Here is a 15,111-nt window from a genome sequence, read left to right as displayed (position 1 = left end):
ATTTTTTTTTAATTTATTATTTATTTTATTTTATTTTTATTATTATTTTTTTTTTTTTTTTTTTTTTGAACATTTAAGTAGAGAATTTTCAGTTTCGCAAAAAAAAGTGCAAGAATTAAACTAGTTTTTTTTTATGTTCAGTAAGAAAAGAAAAGGGTTTTAAAAAGTAACGACAACGTTTCAAAACCTGGCTGAAATACTTAGTTCCTTTTCCCCACGTAAAATATCTCTTATTGGTGACTCCTGAAACTCTTCAGACTGAGCAGAAAATTAAAATAATTTTCATTTTCTATGTGAAATGTTTTTAAATTACTTTTAAAACAAAACTTGGAATTTATTACAGCAAGTGAAAAACTTTTTCAAAATAAACTGGAGGAAATTCATGAGATAGGAAAACCAGCAAAGAGACGAAAGAAAGTCAAAAATCAGGTAACAATTTGAAATTAAAAATGAGAATTAAATGCATTGATATGACATTTCTATTCATAATCTGTAATTTATTTGCTGTGCATAATTTTTTATCTCAATGTTTAGTGAAGTTCATTAGTAGTTTTAATCCTTCACCCTGCTCTGGAACAATAAATCAATTGAGCTTTAAAATAAATTAGTCTATATTTCTATAACATGATTAAAGCTTGCTTTCATAACTTGACAAATTTTTGTACAAAAGCAATGGCATTAATAATTTGGCAGTTTGGTAAAAGTTAATTTGCAATGTTTTGTAAAAGCTGTGCCTCAGCATTGATTAGAAAAAAATGTACAACAGCAAGATGTCTCACTGTTATTCCTGCAATTAGATGTCTTACTATTGCTCTGAGGTGACAATATATATATATATATATATCTCCAATGTCATACCTAGTGCAGGTGTCATCCCGCGTGGTAATTTGTGATATCACTCCTCCCGCCCTTCTCAGTGAAAAAAACATTGTATGAAAAGCTCATTCAATTTTCATACAAATTTCCCCCTTAATCTGATAAAAGAGAAGTTTAAGTCAGCAAATATATGTTAAATGACAAACACACCTTGTGAGTGCGTTCTATGTAAAGCTTACTCGAGATTCAAACCTGTCCCTTTTCTTTAAAAGCAATTCTTTCATTGTTTTTAAATTAATTTCATTTTACTAAATAACACCACACCATTTCAGGCTATGTTTAGTAGGGTGCGAGTTCAGGGATCTTCCCAGCGAAAAAATTAAAAACATTAAGTCCTAAAAACATATTTTATAGGCTAAGGGAAATATCGAGACAATTCTCTGACAATTTTTTAATACTGAAGTTTTAATGACTTAATTTTTTGTTGCACTTTGAAGCAATAAGTGAGAGGGTGGGATCTCTCCCTCTGCAAGCTTTCAAAGTTTACGGCCTAAAAACACACTTCTATGCTATATTTGGTGGCATTAGGTAAATGAGATAGGTTCGAGAACTTTCCCGGTACTTTGTTTGGACTTCAAAGTCTAAAAACGCAATTTTTAGTTTTCTGAGGAGATGCTAGGGGAAGAGGTGGTAAGAATTTTCTTCAAACTTAAAAACTCATTTTAAAAGCTATCTTTAGGGATGTTCAATGACAGGTATGGAGGGAGATTCCCAACCAGAAATTTTTTGTAAAAGAATGCCAAAAACATCATTTTAGGCTGTATTTGGCCAAGGAACGGGTTAAAGGGCAGGTAAGAGCCAATTCTTTGTAAACTTTTTAGAACGATCTAAAATACAATTTAAAATTATTTAGGGCTATATTAGTTAGGTTTTGGCATTTAAATTAATGGCACTCAAATGCAATTTTATGCTCTCTTTGATCTTTTCTTTGTTGTCATGCCCCCGTTTTGGATCTAAACACTAGTGCAACACTTGAATTTGACACACTCTCAGCAGTTGCTGCCTGGAGTAAAGGTCCGATTTTGTCTCCCATTATATCTACCATTGCCCGTAAGCATTTTTAGATGTTCGAAAACCACATCACTCTCCAGAGTTGCTGCCCTGATAGAACTAAATATAATGGCTAAGCAGGATATTAGAAAGCTGTGACCCATCAAAAACTGATTTAGCGACATATGTGAGGCTGGTTACCTACAGTTTGTGAACCATTGTTTTTCTATAGCTTTGAACAAAGCTAAGAATTTTACTTCACATAACTTCAATTCACTGACTGGTCACTTGGACCACAACTCTTATCCTGAGTTCAAAGCCTTTTGAGGCTAATGCCCAACAACCATGCCACCTTCAACAAAGACTTTCATAGTGATAGCTGAACTGGTTGCAATTATTTTATTATGGCAACGAATAGTTAAAAAATAACATTCAAGAAATAAATTTTTTATAAATGAATAAAACAATTCAATACTTTTTGTATTTTTTGCATAAGGAAAAAATATCTCAAAACAAATTGGCATTTTGAACCCCCCCCCCCCCCCCCCCCCTAACTGCACTTTGTGATTTTCGACAAAGTAGGATTCTTTGCTTCTCTTCAAATTGTTAGCCATTTTAAGTTCCAGAAAAAAATATTTATGTGCATAGTTGTACATTTTAAAAACTTTTTGTTTTTGAATAGGGAAATTGTCCCCATTGTTCCTTGAGAAATGGGGATCTTATTTAATCTAATATTACTACTAACAGAAGATAGAACTGTTTTTTCTTTTTTATACAGTTATTATTAATAATTTATCAGTTTAAAATGTCTCACTATTTTTACTGGAGGGACACTTTGCTGGAAAACTTATTTATGTTTTAAATTTTACTAAACCCTGAGCCTTTTTCAGAATGCTATTTAAAAAAAAAAAAAAAAAAAAACTACTTACTAAATGTTTTTAATATTTATTTTCAAATGTATAATAAGCACTGACTGGCATTGCAATTGTGGATTTCAAATGTTTTTTTAAAAGAAAAACATTGCATATTTTTACTTTTCGTTAAATTAAAGTAAGGTTGGTAATGTGCATACAAATATTTCATTCAAAATGTATTGAACCTAAAAAGCTGGAAGTACCAATTATACCAAAATTTGTTTTACATTTTTCAGGAGAAGCCAAAACTCGAAAATGCTTCCTGTAAGTTACTATTTTATCATATTTTTATTTTAAAAATAAATCATTTCATTTTATATTGATGTAAAGTTTTGGAAAAGCCTTCAATTTCTTTCTTTAGAATATTTTGATTTTTCCTTATTTTTTAAATTTTTTTTACAGAAATTATTTAACCATTTCTATACCTGCTAGCTTTTATGTACATTTTAATTATCACTGTGCATTCACCAGTCCTAGAATTGTTAAGCATTTAAAAATTCCATTGCATCCGCTTCTGTAACACTCGCTCATTTTTTTCTACTACGCAATTCTATTGCTTGGACGTTATTAACTTTTTGTTGACCATAATTTTTAACCCATCTTTTATTTAATTTTTTGCTTATAACTTGCACACTCTTCTTTTTTGTTCTAAAATTTCTATCCTGTGTATTCAAGCCAACACTATTCACAAAATTTGTCCTTAATATGCTTTCCAAACTTACCAAAGATATAGTTAATGAATATTTTAAATCAAATTTATTTCATCCAATTATATCCAATTATTAAAAACGTGTAGAAATTGTTAGTAGGCTTCAGTAAATCAACTTCATGAGGATTTAGTTTATATTACTAAGTGGGTAGATAAGTGGGATATGGCAGTTAATGTTGTTAAATGTCAAGTGCTACACTTAGTTCATTGAAATAAGCATACAAATTATTACATACAGGGTTCTGTCATTGATCAGGCAAAAAATGTTATTCATATGGGTATTTTAATAAATCAGGATTTCAAGTTGTTAAATTTATTCTATAAATAGTTGGTGATAATCATTATAACATCTGTATCTATCTATTTAGTGTTGCATTGCAAGCATACAAAGCTAACAGAATGCTTGGGTCATAAAAACATAAAAGTTAGCTAAAAATATGAATTCTTCAGATTATAAAAGCAGAGTATGAATTATTGAGAACACAAAACAAAAATAAAGCCCTAAACATTTTTACAATATCAAGGTTTTGCAAAATTGAACTGTACATTATTTTCCCCTCCTTGTGGCAGAGATCAATTTAATTATAAAACAAAAGAAGACACTTAGATCAAAACATTTTGAAATATAAACTAAAATATGTCTTCTTCTGCATTAAAACAAGTATTTAAAGTGTTGTTAAGCATTAGCAATGTCTACAAATGATGTTCTTTAAGAAAAAAAATAGCTAAACTTTCCTTGCAAAAAGTTTTACATTATCTGCAGTAGTATTTAAAACACACCAAAAGTCTTTAACTTTTTAAAAATTGTCCGTGAATTATAGTTCAAAAAATATAGTATTTTATGTTCTATAGAATTAATGACAAGATTGATATAGTTGTTTGAATAAATTTGTCTGTTTTATAAAGAATTTCTTCAATTTAGCCTCTACCATTGATTTACCATCAAGAAAATCGATGCCTGCTCGAGTTAGAAAACCAAACTCCAAATACTCTTCTGAAGATATTCTTTGTCCCATGAAGCAATTTCCTAATTTGGATCAATCACCAGTGTCTGCATCTTCTAGTCCTGCTATATCTTTACCAAAGGAAATTAAAGATTCCACTCCAACTAGGAAAAGAGGAAGACCAAGAAAAGATGCAATAAAAACATTGAACTCCAATGCAACCAGTGTGCAACGAAATGCAGCAACTGAAGATCTTAGCGCAATTGAAAATTCAAATGCTGCAATGAATTTGCTAGCTAACGGGTGAGTTAGTATATTTTTTACCATAATTTAAGCTCCTGGAAGAATTAGACTTCATTTAAAAATAAAGATGTGTAGGTATGAAACAAAGATAAAAACATGCCTTCAAAATATAAAAATACTGTAATGTCTTGTTATAATTGCAATTTTCCTCTGCCTCCCAAGAAAAATTAAAGGGCGAAAATACAGGGTGGGGCGTGGGAACTTCCTTTTATGAATTTGGCACGCAAAAAGTGTGAAACATCACAAAGTGGTGGGGAGAGGCTCAACTGAAAGATCTGAATGGGAAATTTTGTTACATCGTGCTTCCAGTTGCCATCATGCTTTGGTTGAGACACCATCTTGCTTTTACTGTGGAGGCGTTTTATTTCTAACTGCCGCTCGATTGGAATGAAGACTTAAACGGGCCTGCATGCTCGCCTGATTTAGCCACCCTGTGACTATTTCCTGTGGGGTTATCTAAAGTCGCAGGTTCACAATGATTGTCCACGAACTCTTGAGGACCTGAAGAACCACATCCGAGCCGAATATGCCAAGTCGATATGCTATAAAAAGTTGACCAAAACTTCTGAGTTTCACTGAATTAGTGTATTGACAATGGAGGGTAACAGGTAACACATATAAGATATTGCTTTTAAAACAGTGTAAGGCATAATCTCCTATTATGTGTGATAGGAAAAAAGTAAGATTAAAGAATTTTTTTGTATGTAATTTTTTTTATATCATTTCCAAAAAATGAAATTCTTACGCCCCACCCTGTATGTTTAATTGTAGCTGTGAAAATTATTTGTTAGGAAAAGGAACGCAACAGGGTTGTTTTCTATTGATCTGGTTTCCCTGCAGCTTGTGAAGAGATTCTTTTGCAAAATGACCACTTAAGAGAATCTTTGGAATAGTTACAACTGTCAAGCCATCTCTTGCATTTGTTTTGAACTTAGGTTCTAAAGGTTCCTAGCCTCAACTGAATATTCTCCACATTTTCACATGCGTTTTGTCCAGAATGCCAATTCATATGTGACTGGTCCTCACAGGGCCATCCTAAGAGATGACGGGGACGAACATTTTCAGCACCCCCCCCCCCCCCCCACAGCAAATGTTGAGCGTATACTGGAAAAGTACATTTTTAAAAAATATTTTTTACATAATTAAATACGTAATCTGAAATCTATGTGTACCATAAAATCAGAAATTAAGTGCAATGAGTTAGCATTTCAAAGCTAATAAAGAATAAAATAAAAGAATAAAATTAATAATAAATTATAATACAGCAAAAGCTCGGTTTGTGGCGCCCTCTCATATCTTGGCTCCTGGGGCGATCGCCCCGCTTTTCAGATGACCCTGGGTCCACAGTGAGTTCAATTGCAACGCAGTATTCTTACTTTACCCGAAAAATAATAAAAATCTTTTTTCTTAAAAAATTTTTTACCTCAAAAACGTAATTTTTCAACTAATTTCCTATTAGTTGAAAAATTCTTGGGATTCATCTTATTATAAATTTTAATCTCCTGGAAGAATTTAATTTAATTTTAAAATAATTATTTTAATGCATAAAAATATTCTATATTTAAATTTATTCTAAATTTTTTGAAGATGAAAATATTATTTTTTTTACTTAAGCTGACCTCAGTTACATCTTGTTTTCGTAATAAATTGCGCTTTGCTGTCAATCATGATATAGCGAGGTGTTGCCTTTATAATTTATTGGTTTAAAAAATGGGGGGAAGGGAGGAGAGAAAATAGATCGAATGTAGCTCATATCAAGTTGTTATTTTCTATACTGGAAAAAAACTTCAGTAAAGTGCTTCAGTATTTTGAAGGTGCATATATGTTTTGAGTCCTACCCTATAATTTAGTTCCAATACATTAGGAGGTAAAACAAAATGTGAAAACATTTCCATGCTGGACATATGATTTTACTAGATAGGTAATGAAAAACATTATTATATCAGATATTTAAATAGGAAAATAAAAAAGTGTTTTCAGTGTAAAAAAGTAAGTGCTCATATAAAACATGTATTATTGCTTTATGTATGAAGCAATTGCTTGACTTTCAACAGCAAGAATTCTAGCTAAATGTACGCATTTTTTTTCTACACTTACAGTGCGTTATAATTTCTGGTGTCTTAAACAATAAATGAGTTGAATCATGCCTGTATGAATAGGTTTAACTTAATACATTTAAAAAAGATAGTTATTGACACAAAAATAGCTTAAAATGTTTTAGGTATTTTATATATGTTTTTAAATACTGTGCATGTTTACTCTTGCAACATAATTAATATCCACAATCCTAGAAGGTTGTTAAAAGAAACATTTAAAAATCTGATTTTTTAGTAAAAAAAATATGACCCAGCCATTAAAAGTCTTTTTAATATACTAAAATGAATTACAGTCGGATCCCGCTACAACGCGATCCGACTTGCGCGAAATGGCTATAACGCGAGTTTTTCATGAGTAATGGATTTTTTTTCTTGACGCAAAGTGCTCACTTGCAGCATGAAATTTTTTGGAATTCAGCGGCGGAGCGTTAAAATTGGCTTCATTGACACTAAATATTGGTTTCGGAAATGGACTTTCTAGCATCACTGAAAGCGGAAGTTCACACACTGTATTAGTCTAAACAACGCTTTGCTTTTGTTTATACAAATAACCGCTTTGATTCTTAACAGTTTTTTTTCCTTCTACATATGAACGTTAATAAAACAGAAAGGCTCCCAAACTGAGCACTTTAATCTTAACACTGAAGCTCGCAGAGTAGTGTCTGAGCAAAATACAAACATCATGAAAATGGAAGCGATGCCAGAAATAGGGGTGTTCCCACACTGCATAAACCATCATCTTCATAATTTTAAAAATTATAATTAAAATTACGATATCTACTATTCAGTGCTATTATAATGCATTAATGTACTTAATGTAAGTACCCTACTGTTTAAGTACATGTATCTTATTGATCATAGATTTTGTACTTTATAACAGTAATCATGTTAAAAAGTAACGATTTTTCTAAAATACAGTAAAAAATCAGTTCTTTATTAAAGATACAGTAATATATAGTAAAAAAATGGTTTGAAACAATTTGAGGGGTGTTAACACATGTCTGAAATAATTGGGTATGCTTATAAAAATTTTCTAAACATATGTTATTCCACAACGCGAAATTCCGACTTACGCGAGGTGTCTTGGAACGCATCCCTCGCGTAAGTCGGGATCCGACTGTACTTGATTTGTTAACAAATAGAAACAAGCAACAGATAAAAATTTTAAATTGTTGAGCTTTCTCCCCTTGTCTGCCAACAATGAAACCATTACCAATTAAGTGAATAAAGAAACTTCTATCTAAAATCTGCTAAAAACGGTTATAGTTTAAATTCTCTCTAACTTGAAAGTTCCAAGCAAATTTCTTTAGATGCAGAAAACTTCATTCTTTTGATTGATACTAATATTTTAATTGCGAAAGTAAGTTTTCACTACCAAAATTGCAAAAGATACTAATTTTCATGGTTTTTAATTATTATCTTTGGTATTTAAAGTGATACAAAGATAAACGTATCTAAGAACACTCTCAATCCAGTCCCCTTTTAAACTAAAAAAGAGTTATAAAAATCTGTTAATCCGTTTAGGACCTACAATGCCACAGACAGACACACATGTCAAACTCATAACCTTCTTCCTTTTTGCATTAGGGGTTGAAAAGAAGTTGATGTGTTGAAAGGAAAACGCTGCTATCCATAGTTTAGTAACTTAACATTTAATTTCAGAAACAGAGTGCTAAATTAAGTTCACTGGAAATGCAAATACCTTAATTAGGAATGAAAAAGTTGATAGACTTCCTGTCATAGTATCTGCAAAGTGTCGATCACAGTGGTCATACAGTGGCTTTAGTTTCCTAACCAATGAAAGTCTATGTGTCGAAGTTCATCCATCTTTGCAAAACTGGATCTTAGGTTTAAAAAAAAGTAATTTCACAAAACAATTTGCCAATTAGCAAAAAAAAAAAAGTTATTGCATTTTACCTGTTGACATGACGCTATGAGGTTGATTGTTGAGTTTTGTCTTTAAATAAATAAGAAATGAGTCTAATAATGTGTGTCTGCAATAAACGAAAACTGACAGATTTTTCTGAAAAACTGTGTTTGTTTCTATTCGTTCTAATTTAAGACAATTTTCAAGTAAATTCCATAATATATTGTTGAAAAAAATAATTGCACATACTAATACTATATATCATTTGAAAGTTGCACACAATGCAATTTGTTTATATGTGCCAAGTTAATTACAATAAGAGTCACAAGCATAATAAGCATGTTTTTTTCACGGGTGAATTTTCCATGTAAACCTTCTGTTATTTGAGTAATAAAAGTTCAGGGTGACTTATCTTGTAAAAAAAGAAAAAAAAAATCTCAACAGGGATTATCGGGTTGTTGCATAACTAAACACGTTGTATGTACAATGTACATCCTGAACAAAGATTTAAAACAGGAAAAAAAAGGGAGTTCTTCATCCACATTTCCACTCCTAAGCAGTATTCTGAGAACCAGTTAGTGAGGGGAAAAATTATCCAAAATTTCAACCAGTGGATGTCAAACTTGATCTTGACTTCTGACTGAGAAAATAGTACAAAAATAACAGGTTATAACAGGATTCCATGCATGAATTTGACAGCACAAAAAAAAAACTATACAGTCGAGTCCCGACTTACGCGAGGGATGCGTTCCAAGACTCCTCGCGTAAGTCGAAATTTCGCGTTGTGGAAAAATATGTGCATACAATGTTTTTAAAGCATACCAAATACTTATAAACAGCCCTCAACCTGCTCTAAAGCATTCCTTAACAATACACTACAGTTTCTTGCATAAAGAACTGAACTTTTATTGTATAAAAGTTCAGTTCTTTAAATAAAAACTGTTATTCAACATGAAATACTTTAAGATGAATAAAATGAATGACCAATGGGAATGAAAGACGTAAAATTAAAATGATGCACTATAATAGTACAGTAAATACAGTAACAATATTTAAGAGTTAAAAAATGAAGATAGTGATGATTTATGCTCCATAGTCAGATCGTTATTTTTATCTAATTTCACATTTTTAAATACGTTTGCTGCACCTTTATAACGTTTCAATTCATGGCAACATCTCCTCTTCCTGATTTCTTTATTAATCCACATTACAAGAGCAGCTTCCATTTTCATAATATTTACTTTGCTAGACTGCTCTGCATGCTTCAATATTGAAACTAAGTTTTGAACTTTTACGGATATCTTTTGGTTTTGACTTTTAATTGTATGTACGGAAGATTCACTCATACTTACTGTTGAGTTATCGTCGAAGTTTTGTAGTTGTTAAAGGATATCGAGAATTTTAGCTTTTTTTAATATCAGAAACTTTTTTGTCCCCATCTTCAAACTTTAGATGAAGGTGACACTAAGTTGCCATTATTTCAACAACTTTTACATTTAGAATGAAAAAAAATAAATAAATGAAAGATGCTGAGTGGTTATTTGATGCACTAGACTAGTTTGGTGTGGGAACTTTGGGTGTCAGTGATGCTTAAAAGGATGCAATAACATTCACGAAGTCAATATTTAGTCGCCAATAACGAAGCTGATACTTACTTCCAAAAAAAAATCGTGCTGTGGGCGAAAAATTCGCGTTAGCTGTGAAATTCGTTACTCATGAAAAATTCGCGTTATAGTCATTTCGCGTAAGTCGAATCGCGTTGTAGCGAGAGTCAACTGTGACATAATTTTTGTTTGGTAAAATCGTTTTCATGTTTTATTTTTATCAGTGCTATCAGAACTTTTTATGTCCTGACTTTTTTTATTTAAAAACATATGATTTTTATATCAATAAATAAATATAAATCTTTTATAATAGCAGTTATTAAAAAGTGTATGAGAATTGAGAATTAGTGTTAAAAAATTTTGTTTTGTATTTACAAAGTACATTTTCAAATTCATGCTTATGAAAAGTTCTTTTCTTCTTTCAGTGACCAAAGAAACAGTTCATCTCACTTGAATAACTCTCAAACTTTGTTTTCTGATAAAAGAAAAACTGTATATACCATGTTTGCAACATGAAAATGTTTGTAAAATTTTTTCATTGTAGTCAAAGTAGAAAACTGTAAATAAATTTTCGTCAATGTATTTATTTATGTATTTAAAATTTTACCGATAATTGTGTTTTAAAAAATTATTCCTTTTGAAGTTTAGTTTAGAAACATTTTTATTTCATTGCCTCTAAATTTAATTAATGCAACATTTCTTTTAGATGCTATCCATTACTGTATATACTAGTGTATAAGTCAACCGCCTACTTTTAGGAGGAAAATCGAAAACCCACATGTATAACTACTATGTCCCTACTTTCTGAAAAGAATCTGGAATAATTTTAAACAATTTTTGAATATAAATGTCATAAAAAGAAAGAAAAGGAAATGTAAAAAACATTCTTATGTTAAAAAATGTCTCATTTTTTAAAACTTTTGGACAAATAAGGTTTATTTCGATTTCACTGTTACGATTTTTGTTTCTTGTTGCTTTTATTTTAAATTAATATCAATAAGTTCTGTGCTGTAACCGTAGTAGACTATTTTTTTTTAATGATCATTATATTGCACTACCTGGAAAATTTCAAGCACACTTTGTGCTCTTGAGTGTACTGTGCCCAACCCCAAAATCAAACCCCGGTCTTTCAGTGTGGAAGTGCAAAGCACTACCAATGAGCCACTGGGCTTCGAAAAAAAAAGGTTATATGCAAATGTGTGAAGGCTCTGCAGGATTCAACATGCTATTTTTTTTTTTTTTTGCTAATTTCAATAGAAGGACCAGATGTTAACCTTAAATTTTTGTGACTAATTTGTAAAGAACTAAAGTAAAGCAGAGAATTTACTTTGTTAAATGTTAGAACATTGGCATCATATAACTAAAAAAGTTCTCGAACAGAGAAATATTGTTACAGGTTAGAAGTTAAATTGCTTATTGAAGTCAGTGTATAGAATACTTAAGGACAAACCTACAAGGTGTGCAGATTTTGTTAAACTTCGACAAGCAGTAATATTTTTATTTTCATTAAAAATATGTATAAAAAGAAAACAACAGATTCAAAAACCCAGTCTGGAAAACCTAGAAGAGTCAGAAAGTTATATTTTTGACAGTGCGTAGGATCTCAGCTGAAGAGATCTAAGTTTGACTTGATAGAAACCCTTGAAAACTTTTGTCCTTTTCTAATCTGTGACCATACAGATTGGATAAATGAATATTGATCAAACAAGAGGAATAAGATTGAAAGAGATGCAGGGCAAATGCTCTGCACATGCATTTTTAAAAATTAACTTATTTATTGTAACTAACAAATAATTTATATTTTTTTAAAAAAGGGAGGAGGAGAGAAACTTCTTTGACTTTTTCAATAAAAGCTTCTTCCAAAAACTCTGCTGACCAGTAATCAACAGTTTCTTAAAATGTGATCTACATATTCAAAAGTTAAGAGTGAAACTAAAAGTTAAAAGCCATTATTTTATATTGCAGCCAATTTTTTAAAATCATGAGTAGGAAGTTTTTAGTAATCTTACCCAACAAAAATATTTTTAACCAGCAAACAATGAATGTACATTAGATAACACCAGGGAGCAATTTAACACAATTTCTGTTGAGTTCAATGTTTGAACATTGTTTTAGAGTTGAATAGATATGCTGATTTCAAAACTAATTATTTTTCCTGGACTATGTCAGGACTTTTCTCTACACCATGTGTGAATGTGATGACTTTCCGCTGGTGAGCTTATATATTTTGACAAATTTCAACCTCTTTATTGTCACAGCAAAAATTACATTTCTGCAAGGAATGTCTAATACTTCTGAGTTCATCAGTAACACAAGTTTTTTTTTTTTTTTTTGCACTATATATACAGTGTATGTAATTATTGCTTATTTAAAGGAGAAAAAAAAACCTTTTGTTCTATATATATTTTTTAAAAGTGATCTATTTTTGTGAATTGGTCACTTTGATCTCTCAGTAGTTTAAAACTTTGACGTTATTGACTAAACTGAGATTATTTTTCAGCTAAGTACACCATTAGTTAGTTAAAAACAAGTCACAGATCACAAGACAACAAAATCACTGTTCTTCAGTGTATCAATGAGAAAAATATAAAGTGAGTTAAAAGTTGTTATTGCCAGTTAATTAAAAAAAATAATTTAATAAAAATGCATTTATACACAGTATTAGAACTCAGATTTGAAGGTCCTAATAATCCATGCAAGTGCCGATAGTTAAGGATGCTGCTTAAAACCTCAACAAAAATACCTTTAAATTTATTTTAAAAAAAAAAATTACAATTGAACGTAAGTTTTAATCTAATAATTTCTTTTTTAAATTCACACATATTTTTAATATATTATCCTATATTAAGAACATCTTAAATACTTCAATGCAGCTTCTAATGCATAAGAAAATTTTCCCAAAAATTGTTTAAAATGTTGAATTTCAGTTTGCAAACAAGTAAACAGTATTAAAAATACAATATAAATGTGTGTAAAGATCAAAGAGAAATACATTGTTCAAAAGTCTAATTGTTTCATTCTTTTCCTCTCTGGAATTAAAAAATATAGCATGTCTTCTAAGGGGGTGTCTACAAATGACAATCTTTGAACAGACAGTTGTTCGTGAAATTGTGAGTCTGTAAAAAGGGAGAGGGAGAAAGTAACGAGAAGCGTATGAAAAACTCATAGGTAATGAGAGGAGGAGATAAAGTGAAGTGTTACAGAGGGGGACAGGAGAGGTCAAGTTTGTTGAAAAAAAAAGTGTGACATCATTTATAGACACTCCTAATACAATATGCAAAGATTTAACGGGGTCAGAATCTTGATTAAATTTTGAACTGTTACCAACAGCCTTCAGAACCAAAAATCTCTCGGTACAAAATCAAATACTTTCTATGATGCTCACGTCAATTTGTATTCAGTAAGATTTGCACTTTGCTGGTACAAATTACTTTGAAAGTTAATTTGGCTTTTCAATCCTATCTGTTTAATTTCTTCCTAAACCTATCTATTTCACTTCTAACTGATATTCTTTTGAATTAATTTTATCTCGAGTTTCATTTGCATGCCAGTAATAGCCGACCACAAACTTTCCAAAAATGTTTTACTCGATAAAAATGTAGCAGTTTTAGTTTAAAAATAAATAGTATGTTGCCTTCCAGCCTGAGGAAAATCACCCACTCCTACCCCCCCCCCCCCTTTTTTTTTGCCACTGAGATTTTTGTATTGAGAGATTTTCAAGTAAATTACTATCACTCTCGATATTTTGTTGCTGAATAAATAAATGATCAAAAATAAGGTAGATTCTTGCCAAAACGGGAAAAGAATTAAAGGTCCTTGTTTTATGAAACATTCTTGTTTTAAATACACAGATGTTCACTGAAATGCTACCAGTGTTAATAAATAAGCACGAAGGCTCTTTAAAAATAAAAGAAAAGGAAAAAAAAAACAAATGCTTTACATTTCAATCTGCATGAACAATGTATTCATAAAAAAAGGACATACTTTTTTGTTATACTGTATGATTTTATTAAAATCTTGGAATTTTTTTCTTGCTTGTTGTTTGATTTGTATCTCTAATATTGGAGGAAGAATAATGTTTTGTATGTAATTTCTGTATCTGTAATGTAAATAAATATATATATATACACATATGTACAATTTTTGAGTCTTAATTATTTTAAAAACACTAGAGGGTTCCGCCCCCTGCTCGCTATCGCTCACCAACCCCTGAAGATTGCTTTGCAATCTTATTTGATTCGTGAAGATTTAAATCTTCAATTGGAGAGAAACTGATTAAAAATGCATTATGAGTACCCTCTGGAAGAAAAAGCACCTCTTCCCCGGGTTTCAAAATAATATGTACCAACTTGCACAGCTGTAAGAGCTAAGGGGCTCGCTCCTGAGCATTGCAAAATGGCAATTTTGTACATTTGAAAAGTCGCTTTCATATCTGTGGTCCCTTGTAACATATTTTGCTTTTTAGCTCAGGGCTTGAATTGAGCCTAAAATTTTCCATTAAAATCAAAACTCTTAAAATTTGAATAAGAAAGAAGAAACAAACGAATCTAAAAGAAGTAACTATGGGAACCCCGAATAAAATGTCAATAATTTGAAGTGGAGATGAGATTTTTCGAACTTTATTAAAACGGCTTGTAACTTTTTTCCTTTGGAGATAGAAGCTGAGTTTTTTGACCATGGGACGAGTTAGATCTGGAGTAAAACTGATAGATTTAATGAAGAAAGTAGTGCCTAAATTTCAGCTAAGCATAAAAAAAATTCAAGCTAAAAACAAATAACTTCCGTCGTACTTAAGTTAGAGCATCAGA

The sequence above is a fragment of the Uloborus diversus genome, chromosome 8 (genome assembly GCF_026930045.1).
Source record: "Uloborus diversus isolate 005 chromosome 8, Udiv.v.3.1, whole genome shotgun sequence".
In the NCBI taxonomy this organism is placed as follows: Eukaryota; Metazoa; Arthropoda; class Arachnida; order Araneae; family Uloboridae; genus Uloborus; species Uloborus diversus.
Note: the sequence above shows the minus strand (reverse complement) of the source record.